Source organism: Chlorocebus sabaeus, chromosome 4 (assembly GCF_047675955.1).
Source record: "Chlorocebus sabaeus isolate Y175 chromosome 4, mChlSab1.0.hap1, whole genome shotgun sequence".
Lineage (NCBI taxonomy): Eukaryota > Metazoa > Chordata > Mammalia > Primates > Cercopithecidae > Chlorocebus > Chlorocebus sabaeus.
The window spans coordinates 80,165,840-80,186,123 of record NC_132907.1 but is presented as its reverse complement, the minus strand read 5'-3'; positions in this window follow the sequence as shown (position 1 = coordinate 80,186,123).

The following is a 20,284-nucleotide window of genomic DNA, read 5'->3' as shown; positions in this document are numbered from 1 at the left end:
CCTGAATGGGATCATGAGGAAACATCAGAAAAAATCAAACTGAGGCCTTAGCACCCCCTCCAGTCATGTTGTTCTATGGGTCTACAATATTTCTTTTGATGAAGGTAACAGCACCACCTCAGGATTTCCTACTGGTATGACCATGCTGTAATCCCAGCACTTTGGGAGGCTGAGGTGGGTGGATCACCTGAGGTCAGGAGTTCAAGACCAGCCTGGCCAACATGCTGAAACCCCGTCTCTACTAAAAATACAAAAATTAGCCAGCCATGGTGGTGCACGCCTATAATGCCAGCTACTCGGGAGGCTGAGGCAGGAGAATCGCTTGAACCTGGGAGGCGGAGGTTGCAGTGAGCGGAGATCATGCCACTGCACTCCAGCCTGGGTGACAGAGTGAGACTCCGTCTCAAAAAAAAAAAAAAAAAACAAAACACTGAGGGACAGTGAAGGGTAGCTAGCAAATAACTGGCCTATAACTTTTTGAAAGCGATAACATGAAGAATAAAGAACTGACAAACTGTTCCAGATTAAAGGTAAGTAAAAAATCATTATCACTAAAGGCAATTTGAGGTTTTGATTTGGCTCAGGATTGTGGGGAAAGGAGGCAGGGTGGGGAAAAGAGGTGGAGGACATGAATTGCCACAAAATCATTGAAACAATTGGTGAGATCTAAACACAGACTCTAGTAGATAATTACATTGTATGAATGTTAAATTTGCTGGGTCCCATATTTGTACCGTGGCTATATAACAGACCCTCCTTGTTCTTAGGAGTATACTCTGGAGCATTTATAAAGGGACATGATATCTGCAACTATCTCTCAAATGGTTCAGAAAAAGCAAATGTGGCAAAATGTTAACAATGGTCAATCTTAGCAAAATACATACCAATGTTCTTTGCACTATTTTGGCAATTCTTCCAAACATTTGAAATTATTAAATGACCCCTGAGTACCCCCTCCAGTCATGTTGTTCTGTGTGTCTACAGTATTTCTTTTGATGGTGGTACCAGCACCATCTCAGGATTTCCTACTGGTATGACCACTGCCTTACAGATTTTACACTAATACATCTCTTGGCATTTTCACTACAATGCAGTGAGCCAATACCTATTGTCCCAATTTTACTGATAAGAAAAATGGAGGCTTAGAAAGGCCAAATAATAATATGTTAGATTAGATGGCTGCTCAGTCAATGTTCACCCCCATCCTCAATCTCCATGAGAGAAATATACTTCCCCTATTCCATATTTGTTGGGTGAGGGCCATGGGACTAAATTCGGGGGAAGGAATATTAGTGGACCAGGCAAGAGAAGTTTGAAATGTGATTGTCTTTTTGGTTGTGCTTACCCCTTGGTGTTTCTGCCGTGATTACAAGAAAAACATGTCTTGTGGAGTAGGCCTGAACCTACCAACAGCTTAAAGCCAAGCCAGCTGAGCCCAGCCTGGATCAACCAACACAAGCCAAACCATGAATGCATGTTATTAGCTGCTACTGAGTTTGGGGGCCATTTGTTATATAACTTTACAGTGGCAGGCCAGGCGCAGTGGCTCATGCCTGTAATCCCAGCACTTTGGGAGGCCAAGGTGGGTGGATCACCTGAGGTTAGGAGTCCGAGACCAGCCTGGCCAACATGATGAAACCCCATCTCTACTAAAAATACAAAAAAAAAAATAGCTAGGTGTGGTGGCAGGCACCTGTAATCCCAGCTACAGGTGCTGAGGCAGGAGAATCGGTTGAATCCAGGAGGTGGAGGTTACAGTGAGCCAAGATCGCACCATTGAACTCCAGCCTGGGCAACAAGAGAAAAACTCTGCCTCAAACAACAAAACAAAACAAAACAAAAACTTTACAGTGGCAATAGACAACTGATACAACTAACATGTCTGAAATCACAAAGATAGTAAGAATTGGAACCAGTCGGGAGTGGTGGCTCACACCTGTAATCACCACACTTTGGGAAGCCAAGGCAGGAACATCACTTGCATCCAGGAGTTCAAGACCAGCCTGGGCAACATAGCAAGACCCCATCTCTATAAATAAAAAATAAAAAATTAGCCGGGTGTGATGGCACACACTTGTAATACCAGCTACTTGGGAGGCTTAGATGGGAGGAGCACTTGAACCCAGAAGGTCAAGGCTGCAGGGAGCTGTGATCACGCCACTACACTTCAGCTGGGTGACAGGGCAAGACCTTGTCTCAAAAAAAAAAAAAGAAATAGGAGCCAGGAAGCCGTGTTGTCATGGTGCCTTATGCCACTCCTCCATCAAGAGTACTTCCAAACATGTATAGCCTTCTTATTCACAATGATGACTCATGACTCTGTAAACTCCTAACATATCTCCTGAATCATAGAATAAAAGCAATTACAGCATCAAATACAAATCTGTCTTATTTTATTTTACAGTAAGTTGATAATCATGGCATATTTAATTAACCTTTCTGTTTACTGTCCTGGTCATATGGTACTACTATTTTTCAACTTTAATAATTATCAAAATAGTCAATGGACACAGATTTTAAGTGGCATGGAGTGGAGGTATTGCTTGAATAACCACCAGTCTCTAATGTCAGATGAAAAAATCAATTCTGTAAAAATTGGGATGAATTTCCTAGCAAGGGTTTTTACTCCTCTGTGCCCTAAGACAGAAGAGAATAAATTCTGCTGGATATTTTGAGTCTCTGGTTTTCGTCTTCCACAGAACCCAAAATGAAAAAATACACCTGTTCTCAAATCTTACATCCAAAGCAAGTTTTCCAATTTAAATCTAAAGGTAAGTTTGTTTGTGCATTTTCCCCAGTGACTAAAGATATTCTTATGTTTTTGCTAACGTATTGAGACATTTTTTCTTATACTAACAAAGGAATTCTTTTCAGCCAATGAGTCTTTTTTAAAGTAACATTTAGCTGAAGAGTAAATCCTATAATAAAAATGCATCTAGGCGGCCGGGTGCGGTGGCTCACGCCTATAATCCCAGCACTTTGGGAGGCCGAGGCAGGTGGATCACCTGAGGTCAGGAGGAGTTCAAGACCAGCCTGGCCAACAGGATGAGACTGCATCTCTACTAAAATACAAAAAATTAGCGGGGCATGTTGGCAAGTACCTGTAATCCCAGCTACTTGGGAGACTGAGGCAGGAGAATCACTTGAACCCAGGAGGCAGAGGTTGCAGTGAGCCAAGATCATGCCACTGCACTCCAACCAGGGCAACAAGAGTGAAACTCTATCTTAAAAAATATATATATAAATACATCTAAGCATCTAGAATTGTAGCACAACAGTTACGGCTTGGCTTGTAACTATTAATTCCGTTATGCAACAGTTCCTGGATCATTAATAGACCTACTTTGAGCAAATTTCTGGTAAAAGAAATGGCCTGTTAATTCTTTTGTGACAGTGCTCTCAACTTTCATTCAGGTCAGATGCAGCCAGCAAAAAAGAAGGAGAAGAAGATGTTAAAAATTGAAAGATTGTAAAGTTAATTGCTCAATCAACAATATGTTGCTACATGTATGCCTTGTGTGGGAAATTTTATACTATAAGAACTTGGTTTTTTGACTCATTTAAAACCTCCTATAAATATACATAAAAGTGAACTCCCTAAAACATACCCTCATTTTCTGAAGCCTGAGGTTTTTTCCCTTGCCATACAAGCAAGGCAGATTATTTGCAGAAACTGACATTAGATATAGCTCTGCAGTGGCTCAAACCTGTAATCCCAGCACTTTGGGAGGACAAGACGGGCGGATCACGAGGTCAGGAGATCAAGACCATCCTGGCGAACACGGTGAAACCCCGTCTCTACTAAAAAAATACAAAAAGCACTGGGAGTTATACCTGATGTAAATGACGAGTTGATGGGTGCTGACGAGTTGATGGCTGCAGCACACCAACATGGCACAAGTATACATATGTAACAAACCTGCACGTTATGCACATGTACCCTAGAACTCAAAGTATAATTAAAAAAAAAAAAAAAAAAAGCTAGGAGGGCGAAGTGGCGGGTGCCTTGTAGTCCCAGCTACTCGGGAGGCTGAGGCAGGAGAATGGCGTAAACCTGGGAGGCGGAGCTTGCAGTGAGCTGAGATCCAGCCACTGCACTCCAGCCCGGGTGACAGAGTGAGACTCCGTCTCAAAAAAAAAAAAAAAAAACAAAACAAAAAAAACTCTGGTGGTATTGTCTACATAGCAGAAGATTCTCTTTTTGTTTCATACTCTCATTAACGAGACAAGGCAAAAAGTGTGTGAATTAAAGAGTGAGAAAACAAACACTCAAAGAATAGAATGCGAAAGCTTTCCCATTGGCATGAAGATGTCAATAAAGCAGACATTTGAGCTAATTTCATAATAATGAAGCTTTGGTAACAGTGATTAAACAAATGTAATTCCTTTTTAGGGAGTAGATGGCATAGTCTCCTCTTATGCTCTCATGAGAAATAGATGTTCTTCTGCCATCTTTACTGGATAAAAGAGATCCCTGTTCAAAAGCCTGAAACACAGCAATGAATCAGGAGCTGGGAATTTCCAAAGAGGAAAGTTGTCCCATTGCTTCTCATTCTTAATTTGTCTTTGCAGCATATGCAAGAAGCTATTCTTAGATAAGAAAAAAAAAAAGGGGGAATAATGGCAGCAATTTTGACTTCATGACAAGGCTCTGGTCCCATTAAATGGCCTCCAGTTTTTTCTAGTATGACACAGGTCATTTATATTTTTATAAGAAGAGAAGTCAGTGCTTGATTTTACAACTATTGAAGTGGAATAATAGTTAGCAAATGTTGAAACTTTAAATAAGATGTAAACCGTATCAGAAGTGGCGAGGCGGCAAATGTGCATCTGTGGCCTGCCTCATGAAGCAAGAAGTGGGCCTCATTAAAAACTCAGAACATACATAAATTATCCCACAATGGTGTAAAACACATTAGAAAAAATTCATCAACAAACCAGTGGAACTAATGTTATGCAGATTAATTTCAAAGTCCTTCAACATCAGAAACATCATAAAAACATATTTAAGAGGAAGAATCCATTACGCCATCTGGAATTCAGATTTCTGGTTGCAAACCAATTGGTATCATGTATTAATCTTTTCAGTAGAAGTAATCTGGTATGATCAATAAATCACAAAATATGAGATAGTCGTTACGTATATAATATAGGAAACAGACCCCCATCCATAATGTTCTGGTTATGGTAAACCTAAGTTATCTGAAAAGGAATATACATGAAATATAAATTTGTAGACATTTTATCACTGCAATAAGTAATGCATATTGCATTTGTTAAATACTATTGATATGTGAAGTTTAAGCCTATATTCTTAACATTTTTAAGGTTCTTTCCCCTTTTTGAGTTGGGATTGAAAAGCCGTGAGACACTGCACTCCACTTGTTTGAAGAGGCAAGATGGCCTTATCCACACTTCTAAGAACAGACGTTCTTTTCTGAGTACTTACTCTATGCCAAGCAGTAGGCTTAGATGGCAGAGCCAGGATTTGAACTGAGCAGTCTTACTCCGTAGCTCATTCATTTAACCAGAATGATTTGATGCTTCCCAAACACACATCTAGAAAGTGTGATTTCAAAACTTTTCTCCCCCAAACCCCATAACACTAATTGGCTCTAGCTGGCAGTGACTTTGAAGTCTTATCCCTATCTGTGCCCTAAGAGACCTCTAGAAGCCTGGGGTAAGAAAGGAAGCAGAATGTTGGAGGATGGCTGTGCTGCCCTTCCTCTCGTCCCTCCTCATGGTTCTAGGGTGGGCACTGCGTCTGGAACTCCAGAGAGTAACCATTGCCACGATCCCAGTTAGACGCAAACCAGCTTCTTATCTGCGCCAACTGAAGAGGGGACCTCATCTCCTTCCACTTTTCCTGGCCAGCAAGGATAGAGGCATGTATTTCCAGGAGAGAAGAAGGTCTTCCAGTGACCCTCACTGGGGGTTCATCCAACCATAGAGAGCTTGCACAGCTTATCTTTCCTGCCCTCACTTTCCCAGAGTAGCAATCTCCTCATGACTTCACTCAAGTGGCATTATCTTCTTTCTGAAATAAGTTTGGACAGAAAGAAATAAAGCATCTCTCTGATTTATTGAAGCTGGTTTGCCAACATTGTTTATGCCACTGGTTATTTCATTGCCAGTTTGAACATCACCTATACTCAAAGTTCAAGAGGATGGTTTCAAAAACTAGCTGACATAGATAGGAAACTGAATGTCAGATTGAAGTGGCTACATTGCTCTACACAGTGCTAAAAGAGCTTCCGTGTTACTGCTTTGCAGAAGGCATCTTCATATCAAATACCAATGTACTCTCTTTAACCAGAGTAGGTGACAGCCTAAGTGATTATTACTAACGCCTGAAGTTCCTTAACCGGATAATGTCTTTCATACATCAATTAGAGACAGGTTTGGAAGGCAATTCCCCTTAGTCAGTGCTACCACCTTGATTTAGCTCTACACTAAGTATACATTATTAGTCACTCATCATATCATATACTACTAAGAAAGAAGGGGAGAGGAAAGAGAAATACAGTGTCTGCAGTGGAGAAAGAGAATACTCTATAGACAACTAATTTCTTGAGTAATTTCTTAAAATTACTCTATTATTGTTTTGTTGTTGTTTTTTGTTTGTTTGTTTGTTTGAGCAGTCTTGCTCTGTCACCCAGGATGGAGTGCACTGGCGCAATCTCAGCTCACTGCAACCTCCACCTCCTGGGTTCAAGCGATTCTCCTGCCTCAGCTTCCTAAGTAGCTGGGATGACAGGTGTGCACCACCATACCCAGCTAATTTTTGTCTTTTTAGTAGAAACGGGGTTTCACCATGTTGGTCAGGCTGGTTCTGAACTCCTGACCTCAAGTGATCTGCCCACCTTTGGCCTCCCAAAGTGCTGGGATTACAGGCGTGAGCCACCGCACCCAGAAAAAATTATGGAAAATTGAAGATGGGGAGAGGAGAAGGGAAAATGGAAACTAACTATGTTTACTTCTTGATTTTACAAAAGGCAGCTAAATGGTACTTTGACAACAAATTAGGAATAGAAGGAAACTTTCTCAACCTGATAAAGAGTATCTGTGAAAATCCCACAGCTAGCATCACATTTAATGGAAAAAAAACTGAAAACTTTCCCTGTAAGACTAGAAATGAGACAAAGATCTTTGCCCTCACCATTTCTATTCAACATTGTACTGGAGGTTCTAGCCAGAGAAAGAAAAGGAAAGAAAAAGAAAGAAAAGGCATCCAGATTGGAAAGCAAGAAGTAAAATGCTCTCTATTTGCAGAGGACATGATCTTATATATATAAAATTCAAAAAGATCCTCTACAAAACTATTAGAACTAATAAGTTTAGAATTGTCTCAGGATACAAGATCAATATACAAAAATCAATTGTATTTTTATATAATAGTAAGGAATAATCTAAAAATAAATCAAGAAGACTATGTACAACAGCACAAAGAAAAAAAAGAATACTCAAGAAGATATTCAACAAAAGAAGTGCAAAACTTAACTATACATCTAAATAATGAAAAGACATCCTATGTTCATAGATCAAAACTTTTGAGTTAAGATAACAGTACTCCCCAAATTGATCCACAGATTCAATGCAATTCCTATCAAAACCCCAGCTGTATCTTTTGCAGAAATTGACAAAATAACCCTAAAATTCATATGGAAATGCAAGAGACCCAGAATAGCTAAATGATGATGAAAAAGAAAAGGTTGGAGGACACACACTTCCTAATTTGAAAGCTTACAACAGAGCTACAGTAATAAAGACATTGTTGTACTGGCATGAGGATAGGCATATAGATCCATAGAATAGAACTGAACCAAAAATAAATCCTTACATTTATAGTCAGTTTATTTTTGACAAAGATTAGAAGATAATTCAATATGGAAAGAATAGTCTATTCAACAGTTGCCTCTGGAACAACTGAATATTCACATGCCAGAAAGTGAAGTTGAATCCCTATCTCACACCACACACACTAATTAATTAAAAATAAATCAGAACTAAATGTGAAAGCTAAATCTCTAAAACTTCCAAAGGAAGCATAGAAATAAATCTTTGTGACCTTGGATTAGGCAATGACTTCTTAGATACAAACCAAAAGCTCAAGCAATAAAAGACAAAATGGATAAATTGGACTACTTCAAAATTTTAAACTTTCATGACACTATCAAGAAAGTGAAAAGATGATGGACAGAATGGGAGGAAATATTTTCAAACTATATATTTGAGAAGGAATTTCTATCCAGAATATATAAAGAATTCTTAGAAACTAACAATTAAAAGACAAATAAAACAATTTAAATGGGCAAAGGATTTAAACAAACATTTCTTCCCCAAAAAATATACAAAGGGTCAACAAACACATGAAGGGATTCTTAAAGTCATTAGTTATAAGAGAAATGCAAATCAAAATCACAATGAGATACCACTCCACATCCTGTAAGAAGACTAACATTTAACACACAATAACTAGGCCAGGCGCAGTGGCTCACGCATGTGATCCCAGCACTTTGGGAGGCCGAGGTGGGTGGATCACTTGAGGTCAGGAGTTCAAGACCAGCCTGGCCAACAGGGTGAAATCCCATCTCTACTAAAAATACAAAAATTAGCCAAGCATGGTGGTACATGCCTGTAATTCCAGCTACTTGGGAGGCTGAGGCAGGAGAATTGCTTGAACCCAAGAGGCGGAGGTTGCAGTGAGCCAAGATCGCACCATTGCACTCCAACCTGGGTAAAGAAGTGAGACTCTATCTAAAAAAAAAAAAGAAAATAAAAAAGACAATAACTGGTGTTTGTGAATATGTAGAAAAATTGAAACCCTCATTCTTTGCTGTTAGGCATGTAAAATGGTGCAGCTGTTTTGGAAAATAGTTTGGCAATCCCTAGAATTGCTAAACACAGAGCTACCATATGACTCAGCAATTCCATTCCTAGGAATCCAAGGGAACTGAAAACACGTTCACACAAAAACTTGCACACAAATGTTAACAGCAGGATTATTCATAATAACCCCCAAAAGTGGAAAAAACCTAAATGCTTATCTACTGATGAATAGATTAAAAATACTAGGGTTTTTTAAAAATAGAGTATTATTTGGTAATAAAAAAAGAATGAAGTAGTGATACATGCTACAATATAAGTGAACCTTGAAAAACATTTTGCTAAGTGAAACAAGCCTGTTACAAATGATCACAAATTATATGATTCCATTTATGTGAATCAACACATAGACAGAAAGTAGATAAGGGGTTGCCTGGGGCTGAGGGAGGAAGGAAGGAATGAACATGGGGAATCACTGTTAATATGTAGGGGGTTTCTCTTCAGAAATGTTGATGTGATGAAATGTTCTAAAATTAGGTTATGGTGATGGTCACATGGCTGTGATATGATAAAACATGGTACCTTATAAATGGATGGGTTTTATGGTATACAAAATATATCTCAATGGATCTTTTTTTAAAAAACATACTTTAGCACAGGATCTATCAGGAAAAAGACATCCACTTGTCATACAACTTGATTTTCAATTTTTTTTTTTTTTTTTTTTTTTTTGAGATAGGATCTGATTCTGTCACCCAGACTGGAGTACAGTGGTGCAATCTTGGCTCACTGCAGCCTCCACCTCCCAGGCTCAGGTGATCCTCCCACCTCAGCCTCCTGAATAGCTGAGTCTACAGGTGTGCATCAGCACATCCATCTAATTTTTGTATTTTTTGTAGAAATGGGGTTTCACCATGTTGCTCAGGCTGGTCTCGAACTCCTGAGCTCAAGTGATCCACTCCTCTCAGCCTTCCAAACTGCTGGAATTACAGGTGTGAGTCACTGCACCTGGCCTTGGATTTTCAAATTTTGATTAAGTTATTGTGGTAACCATTGTGAGTTGGCTACCCAACAACCATTCTCCTCTTGCCTCTGGGAGCCAAATCCCAATTTTGTCCAGGTATGAGGCAACAATGTGCCTAAGTGCTGAGTATTGATTACCCTAACTCCAAACCCATCACGATATCCTCATCTACCTTTGACAGTGACTCATTCAGGAGTGGCAGGTGTTCCAGTCCTGGCCAATGACACAAAAGAGGAGTCTTCTGCTAAAACTCTTAGTGAGTTAAAAAGTCCTGGATAAAAAAGGAAGATTCCAGGCTAGATGTAGTGGTGCATACCTGTAATCCTAGTACTTTGGGAGGCTGAGGAGGGAGGACTGCTTGAGGCTAGGAGTTTGAGGCTGCAGTGAGTTCTGATCACAGCAGTGCATTCCAGGCTGGATGACATAGACAGAAGGAAGAAAAACAAGAAAGAGAGGGAAGGAGGAAGGAAGGGAGGAAGGGAGGAAGGGAGGGAGGGAGGGAAGAAGGAAAGAAGGAAAGAAGGAAGGAAGGAAGGAAGGAAGGAAGGAAGGAAGGAAGGAAGGAAGGAAGGAAGGAAGGAAGGAAGGAAAAAAAAGAAAAGCTAGCTCTCTCTATTCCCTGATTTTAGACTTTATTTTGGGGGAAGTAATGCTTGGGGGTACATGAGTCATGTGGTAATCTTGAGGACAAGGACGCTGCCTTGAGCTGCAACCCTGAAACAACCTGTTACCAGACCTCTTAGAAACATGATTTTTAAATAAACCTCACTGTTCAAGCCACATTCTGTCAAAGAGGCTGTTTACTGCAGCTGAAAGCATGCTCGTTAATATACTTTCTCTTAAATGGGCTTATTTGTGAATACTCACAAAATTACATGCTCAGTCGTATACCAAGGTTTGTCTTTAGAAGATAAAATTGATCTAGTCTTTTTCAGAAGACAGGCCTAGCACTGAGTCACTTAACGGTGCAAAAAGAAAGCACCGTGCTGGATAGGAGAAACAGCCTTCTATATGTAAAGTGGACCAGAGGTTGATCAGCCTTTGTTAGGAAGGCTGATGAGGATCCCCTCTTCAGAAGGCAGGACAAGCCTTTGATGGGGCCTGCACTAGAGAGTTTGAAATTCTGTGTTGTTTTTCTTTTCTTTTTTTCTTTTCTTTTTTTCTTTTTTTTTCTTTTCTTTTTTTTTTTTTTTTTTTTTTTTCGAGACAAGAGTCTCCCTCTGTCACCCAGGCAAGACTGTAGTGGCACGATCTTGGCTCACTGCAACCTCTGCCTCCCAAGTTCAAGTGATTCTCCTGCCTCAGTTTTCCAGGTAGCTGGGCCTACAAGCGTGCACCACCACACCCGGCTAATTTTTAATTTGTAATGGAGACAGCGTTTCACCATGTTGGTCAGGCTGATCTCAAACTCCTGACCTCAAGTGATCTGCCCACCTCGGCCTCCCAAAGTACTAGGATTACAGGTGTGAGTCACCACAACCGGCCTTGTCTAATTCTTCATGAAAATTTGAACAATATCCTGGCATCCACCATTTAAGAGAATTTGGTAAGTTATCTGCAAAGTGAATAAGAAAGAAATCGTACTAGAAAAGCAAACGTAATAATTCTGAAAGAAAACTACCATTTTTCGTCTTTAAATTGTTTATCTTAATAGTCCAAGAAATGTGTGAAAATACCTACAATTGTTAATGCTATAATGAAACTTCTTTATAAACCTGTAGGCGTCAGATTTACACTTGTCTCATAATTGTTATGCAATTTTTTATAAATGTAATTGTTTTAAGTGCCGTGATTTGACCTAAATAAATGCAAAATGTTGATATGGAATAACAAGGCAACCTCAAATTGTTTTTAGTGATAGAATTAATGCCACAGAGGCAGGTTTAACTGCTGCTGTTGTTGTTATTTTATGTTCAAATTTTATAATTAAAGACAGTTGGCAATCCAGTTCCGGAACAACAATGTGAGCATCATGAATGCACTCACCAGTGCAACCATCAAAATGGATGAAAATTATTTTTTATAAAACAGGCTAGGCCAGGCATGGTAGCTCATGCTTGTAATCCCAGCACTTTGGGAGGCTGAGGCGGGCGGATCACAAGGTCAGGAGATCGAGCCCATCCTAGCTAACATGGTGAAACCCCGTCTCTACCTAAAATACAAAAATTAGCTGGGTGTGGTTGTGGGCGCCTACAGTCCCGGCTACTCAGGAGGCTGAGGCAGGAGAATCACTTGAACCTGGGAGGCAGAGGTTGAAGTGAGCTGAGATCACGCCATTGCACTCCAGTCTGGTGACAGAGTGAGACTCTGTCTCAAAAAAATTAATAATAATAAAATAGGCTGGGCATGGCGGCTCATGTCTGTAATACCAGCACGCTGGGAGGCCAAGCCAGGAGTATCACTTGGGGTCAGGAGTTTGTGACCAGCCTAGGCAGCACAACAAGACCCCAACTCTACAAAACAAAAACAAAAGGCAGGTGCAGTGGCATGTGTCTGTAGTCCCAGCTGAAGTGGGAGGATCGCCTGAGCCCAGGAGTTTGAGGCTGAGCTGCCACAAGCCATGATTACGCCACTGCACTCCAGCCTGGGCAATACAGTGAGACTCTATTTCTTTCTTTTGTTGTTGTTGTTGCTGTTTTTTGAGACAGAGTCTCACTTTGTCACCCAGGCTGGAGTGCAGTGGCATGATCTCAGCTTACTACAACCTCCGCCTCCTGTTTTCAAGCAATTCTCCTGCCTCAGCCTCCAGAGTATCTGAGATTACAGGCGTGTGCCACCATGCCCAGTTAATTTTTGTATTTTTAGTAGAGACAGGGTTTCGCCATGTTGGCCAGGTTGGTCTTGAACTCCTGACCTCAGGTGATCCCCCTGCCTTGGCCTCCCAAAGTGCCGGTATTACAGGCATGAGCCACCATGCCTGGCCTGCCAGACCCTATTTCTAAAGAAATTTGTTTTATTTAAAACAAAAACTGAAACCTAGCCATTTAAAGTTTTAGGAAATTCTCCAAAGGAAATGAAGAACCAGGTATTCAATGTCCTAAATCTGGGTAAGAACAGCAAGAATCAGTGGCACTGAAGTCACTCTCCACTCCCTCTGTCCTGCTCAGCATGATGGAAGCTCCGTTCTAGGTGGGTGTGGCCAAGAAGATGGGGCTCACTCTCAGCTCTCAATCAGTGGCTACAATGTCTCCCTGGGAGGCTTAAGCCAATAGCATTTCTCATTCCTGCCTCCAGGTCTTGTTGCAAATCCTGAATTCCAAGCATGGCTGAGAGTTCCTGAGCTCCTTTTCTCCACCGAGCCCCACTTCATAGGCAGGGCAGAGGCTCTACCTTGAGTGCAACAGGCTGAGAACATAAGAGTCCCACTTTCCTTCACCCCAATTTGCTCATGGGTCAGAGGTCCACCTCAAAAAAGGCAAACTGAGAAAATCAGAGGCTCACAGCCCCAACCAGGCCCAGCAGCCCATCCCTAAAGCAGAGGGTCACTCGGAAGCACACCACTGCCCCTGCTGTCAGCTCTGGAGTCATTGTTCAGAGATTTCGCCAAAGAGGAGAGGCAGGCTATAAAACAGCTCTGAAGCTTTCCCCAAAGACTGACTTTTTAAAAACCAGCTGGTGGGGAAGTTGAAGCCTAAGGATACTCTCAAAAACAAATGGAGGACTTGGTGGTAAGCAATTAAGAGGAGACTGGTAGCTTCATGAGAGAGAAAAGCTACACCAGAGTCAGCTAGTTTCCCAGAGAAAATCTGGAAAAGAGACAGTTAATAACAGCACTCCCGGGGAAAGAACAAACTCCAAAGACTGGCCTCAAAAATCATCCCTGAGAAGAGATCCACATTTAATTGGATCCAACTGTGGAGCAATTTATGCCCCAAAGCATTGTAAAAACTGAGAGCAATCAGCCAGCTATTAGTGGAATCTAACGAATGGATGTGATACCAACAGAGACGGACAACTGAGAAATCAGGAGAAACGACAGTCAAAGAGATCCCTAATAAAACTACTGTCCAACCCAGGGTGACTTCGTACATGACCCAGGCTCTGCTCTCTGACATCAAAGACTTCTCACAGCAGCAAAAGTAGACTTTACTAAAAAGGTTTGGCCAAGACACTAAACAAATAAACAAGCAAACAGCAACAATAAGCCTTGAAGTTGGAAGAAGTCAATATCCAGAATTGCTACAAGACATTGTAAGATACAATGAATTTCTCTGAGTTCCTCTTCAGAAATTTAGCCTGCTAACTTCCTTGTCTTTTGTTCTCAAACTCAACTTTCCTGTTCCTCCTTGCCCCTAGTTACTGTAAACAGCCTATCCCTTTCCCATTAGCTCCAATCAATAACTCACATGTTTCCTTCATTACCTGAACCCATTGTTCCCCCAAAACTACACATCTCACACACTCTACCTCTGTACCTCGTATCCCCTCCTGTTCTATATTTAGAAAAATATGTACCAGTAACCAATCGGGTCAGTTTAGATTGTATGGTCCGACCCCAGCCCATGGGGGAGGGACACAGAGGTAGGGATTGTCTTAAGGATACAAAAACCCCCTAGTATCCTTTGTTCCCTGTGCTCTTGCCATCTTGATTGACACAAGTGGCACCCTTCTGCAGAAGTAAGTTGCCTTGCTAAGAGAATTAAACTAAGGAAAGTACACTTTTTTAAGGGTTTGCCCTTAAGAAGAGAACATACTGCTTATGCACTTCATTCTTGTCACCAAGCTGATAATATAATTACGTAAATTTCTTACAATGACACCATTGACTGATGAGCAATGGAAGGGGAATTCTTCAATAAAAGTAAAGAAAAATCTGAGATGGTATGGAGTCTATGGGAGCCCGTTCACACAGGATTCAGAACTTCTCCCTCTTGGTCGGCACTGCATGTCTGGAAACAAGCTGCCCTTTTCAGGGAAGAGAAATTAACTCCATACACTTTTGATCAGTTCAAAGGCAGATTGGGCGAGGCGAGGTGACTCACGCCTGTAATCCCACACTTTGGGAGGCCAAGGCGGGTGGATTCACCTGAGGTCGGGAGTTTGAGACCAGCCTGATCAACACAGAGAAACCCCGTCTCTACTAAAAATACAAAATTAGCTGGGCGTGGTGGTGCATGCCTGTAGTCCCAGCTACTCGGGAGGCTGAGGCAAGAGAATAGCTTGAACCCAGGAGGTGGAAGTTGCAGTGAGCCAAGATTGCACCGAGCTGAGATTGCACCATTGTACTCAAGCCTAGGCAACAATAGCAAAACTCTATCTCAAAAAAAAAAAAAAAAAAAAAAAAAAAAGCAGATTGTGCCCTGAAACTCTTATTGTTTTAGAGAAAAGGAGGCAAGAGATTCCCTTTTAGAATGTTGAATGGCCTTGATGGGCACCCTAACCTCAGTAGAGCTTTGACAGTTGGATGGAAATTATCACATTTCTTCCAGATTAGACATAACCAAAATCCCTTCTCAGAGTCATTGGTAAGGAATTTGCTTAATAACTGAACCTGTGGTCTCTGGGCTGCCTGCCAACGGCAGGACTAAATAAAGACAAGGATGCAGACACAGGCAGGCATAAGAGAAGATACTGTGTCCCTGACTTTATTGTTCTGGCTTTTTTTTCTTCATCTCTTCCTATTCTCCTTTCTTGTCTATTTATAGCAAACAAAATTACCCCTTAAATCTGAGTGCAACACACATGAATGCATGGCTTAAGCAGATATTATGCAAATGATTACAGAATAATAAAATTAGATGTCCAAAGCAAAGTATTTCCATTACCATCAACCCATGGCAAGGTTCCCTATTCTATTTTTAAGCAGCTTCAAATCTACTTGTGATCTTTTATCACAATTTCATTTTTATAACAACTTTCCTGGTTTATAGAATGTTTGCCATCTATATGTTTCCTATACAGAAGAAAACAAAATATCCCACTGCATCTATTTCTATAGCAAGATTTTGTAGGAAATGTTGCCTATCAAGGAATATCTTTTCAATTTTCACTTACATGGAAAATCAAACTGCTCTTAAGACCTACTAAAACTCTCTTTACAATTTCCAGTCTATTTCAAGCTTCGTTTGAAAAAGTGACTTTTTTTAGAGACCAGAGAAAACCTAATTCTGCTTTTCTTTTTTCTTTTTTTTGGGAGGAGGGTACAGAGTCTCACTCTGTGACCCCAGCTAGAGTGCAATGGCCCAATCTAAGCTCACTGCAGCCTCTGTCTCCCAAGTTCAAGAGATTCTCCTGCCTCAATCTCCCAAGTAGCTGGAACTACAGGGATGTGCCGCCACGTCTTGCTAGTTTTTGTATTTTTAGTAGAGACGGGGTTTTACCATGTGGGCCAAGCTGGTCTTGAGCTTCTGACCTCAGGCGATCCACCTGCCTCAGTCTCCCAAAGTGCTGGGATTACAGGCGTGGGCCTCTGCGCCCAGCCAAAACCAAAAAAACCTGACTCTGATTTTCAAATAAAAGTACCACGAATAATAAAATTTGGGCATATTCAGGAAGCATTTGAAAGTTTTGATTGGAGAAACTATTGATCAATCTTCACATTACCACTCAATTTTCTCTGGTTCTCTAGTTTCGTTAGTTTCTTGTTTATTTCCACAAAATTCCTACTGTTTCTTATTTTTCTGTGGTAGATTATATCTACAAATTGGTATAAACATTTTTATTTATCTAGTTGGTGCTTACTGGTACTTTCTGTATCTGGGGAACCATGTATCTCACCAATTCTAGTAAATTCTCTAATTGTCATTTATTTCTTTATATGTTTCATTCACTTCCTTCTCTCCATTCACTCCTTCAGGAAATAAGTGAAACTGACTCAGTTTATCCACTGTATCTCTTTTTGTTTTGCTTTGCATAAAAACACAATTCTTTATTAGAGTGAGTATATTTACTAAACTATTTTAACATAGTTCATGAATTAACATAGTTTAGAAATGATCAATTGCAAATTAAGGACTTTGCTGACCATACTTACTTCTTAGGCTTTATCATTTCCTAATCTTTTTTTTTTTTTTTTTTTTTTTTTTTGAGATGGAGTCTCGCTCTGTCGCCCAGGCTGGAGTGCAGTGGCCGGATCTCAGCTCACTGCAAGCTCCGCCTCCCGGATTTACGCCATTCTCCTGCCTCAGCCTCCCGAGTAGCTGGGACTACAGGCGCCCGCCACCTCACCCAGCTAGTTTTTTGTATTTTTTAGTAAAGACGGTGTTTCACCGTGTTAGCCAGGATGGTCTTGATCTCCTGACCTCGTGATCCGCCCGTCTCGGCCTCCCAAAGTGCTGGGATTACAGGCTTGAGCCACCGCGCCCGGCCCATTTCCTAATTTTTAAGTAAACTTTACTGTGCTACAACGTACACAACAAAATTCACAAATTTTAAGAGGAAGTGCATAAATTCTGTCAAATATATTTATCCATGTAACCAATGCCCCATTTAAAACTTAGAATATCTCCTTAGAACGTTTCCTGTGCTCATTTTCAGTCAATCAACACCCCACCGCCACACTCTAGTCAACCCCGATCTGATTTCTAAGAACTTCATCGTATAAATAGAAACGTACAGGCTCTCCTCTTTCGCCTCCCGTTTCTCTTACTCAGGATAACGTGGGAAAAGATTCATCCATGTTGTTGCACGAATCACTAGTTTGTTCCTTTTTATGGCTATAAATTGGTATTCCATTGTATGAATACACCACAATTTGTTTATCCACATACATTCTATGTATTATTCCATACATATAAGCAATCTAAACTGTTACATTTTAAAATTGCATATATTCAATATAAGATGATATAGAAAAAATCTTGGTAACTTCTAAGTGGCTTTTCTTACTCAAGTCTTCAGCACTTGAGTAAGAGATCCTTATTGCCAAGATCAACCTTCCGTTCACCTGAAAGTCTTCTATTCCGTTTTGCTCTCATCCCCTGCAGGAAGCAATCCCTCTTGCTTCCCAGTTTTTACTTCACGTGATACACCACTTTCTATTTTTGTTATGGTTACTTACATGTATATCTAATATCAACTACTAGACTCTAAGCTGCTTGAAGTCAGGATCCAAGTGATGTTTAGCTTTGCCTGGTCCACAGCACTTAGCAAATGGCTCGCTTGTGGGAAGGGCTCAAAGCACGGCAGCTGAGTAGGTAAATAAACAGGTGAATTCCTGTATTCCAAAGTAGCTTCAGGGGCTCCCCGCTTTGTAGTTTGTCATGCAAACTCTTCCACAAGGAGCTCCAACCTAGCTTTCCAACTGCAGTCTCGTGATTTTTCCTACATAATACCTCTCCTTCAGTTAAATTCTTCTTTGCTAACTTCCATCATTTTATCTGTTGTATTATTCCAGTCTGGTAGAAAACACACACGTACACGCACACACACCCGCACACACACCCCTATCTTTATTTTCCCCACCTCCTAACGAGAGTTACAGTTTCAAGATATCTGTTTCCAGGGACCCCCACCACCGCCCCCACCACCATCCGCCACCTTGGTCAGCAGGGACCATAAGATAAGCAGTTGTAGATGGTGCCCAGTAGGGGGAGGCGTGCCCATAAATCTTCCACTAAATCCGAGGCCTTTCTGAAGCCCAGGAGATTTTAAAGAAGCTACATGTTTACAAAAACATCTTCTAGGTTAAAGAAATAAACAGGAGTTCAGCTAACTCCTTCCTCTGATTACAAACTGGGTAATCTCTGCTCGCCAAAGCACGGTAATTTAAGCACAAATAACAAGGACAAAACCATATGACCATTTTTAAATCTCTAAGGACCTCACTCTATTTGCATCCTCATTTTTTTTTAATCCATGAAAATCTATTCACAGATTGAACGTTAAATCTGTGTTGTTGAATCAGGAATTAGTAATGGAAAGCTGGATGTCTTGCCCTCCAGATGCAGAGATTAGTTCAAAAGAAAAACATCTGTACTGCCTACTTCTCTTCCATCTCCACCCACTCCTCAGCACCATTTAGGTTTTAAAAATGTTTTGTTATGGTCTACCAAATGGCAGTCACTTTTTATGTACTAAGTTTAAGACACCATGGGATTTGATTTGACTCAATGTTAATCATTGAGTCACGCTGATCACAAACCAAAAGTGAACAGTCATCATGAAACAAACTGTGTCACACCACAGGGAACAAAATGGTAGCCCCGCCCGTTCTCACACAGGGGCAGATAGATTTCACAGAGAATTAGTAGAGCTCAGGGCTTCGTAAGCTTAAAAATTCACGACGCTGGAAGAGATCATTCCATTTCATAAGTGAGAAAAGTAAAATCTAGAGAGATCAACGTGGCTTTCTCAAGAGACTCAAGTTAGTGATGAAGCAGAGACTAGAGTCCAGTGTTTGGATCTGTTACGTCTCGGATGATCTTCGTCTACAAACACTATTCATTGCACTTCCTTGGCAGTGTCAGCAAGAGATGATATCTTAAAAGGATACTTTTTGTGCCCAGTTCCTTTAGGGATATACTAAGAAGGCAATGCAAACACCAGGTCAACTTGAAGAAAGCCTCTCTAAGCAGCCAGCCAGACTTGAAGTTTCGTACAACCGCCGCATTGGCACCGTTTAAACAAGTTCTTATAAAAAGAATCTTCAAGGAAGGAAGCAAAATCCATCCATGATGAATAGTGCATGTGTTAGCACCCATCCTATACATCTCTTCCGCAATTATTTGTTGGGTGGAGTATGCAACAAGAGTGTGTTATTATATTAGTCAGTTAGTTGTCCCTTGAATCTAAAGATAACACCTACAGCTCCATTGCATTGGAGAGAGGACGGAAATGCTAAAAGCCGTGTTAAAATGACAGTGTTTAATAACAATGACACTTGAGCTTTGTAACGTTTTTCATGGTGGATCTCAAAGCATTTGGCAAATGGCCATGACATTTCAACACGGAATTATTCTGAAGAAGCATCATTGTGATTTCCTTTTGATAAGTCAGAGGAAGAAAGATAATTGCCCGTGAAAATCTATCTAGCAAGTGGGATTTTTAGCCCTAACGTTTTTATTTTTAATTACGCCTAATTTTGTACATTAGCTAAAATGTACGTTAGCTAAAATTGTTGGGAATACATTTAATTCTAATTGAATAAATAAAGTGATCTGATTTAGGATCTAAACTCAAAAGTCCTGTGCTCATTCCGAGGCAGCGGTTACTCTTCTGGCTTCCTGACATAAAATTCATACAAACAACCCTCATAAAACATAATCTGAAATTCCAGGAGTGGAATGTGCGAGACAACCTAACACGGAATAGAGCAACTTCAAAAGAAAAAAATACAGAAGCTAAGATTCTCTTCCCGGAACTATCACTATTAAAAATTAATCCAGGAATTCAGGTTCGGGATGAGGTAGGAGGATGGGTGGGAGGGAATTAGAAAGAAAGGAGAAGCAGACAAAGACTGTTTAAATATTTATGATTCTTATTTGAAATCAGAGA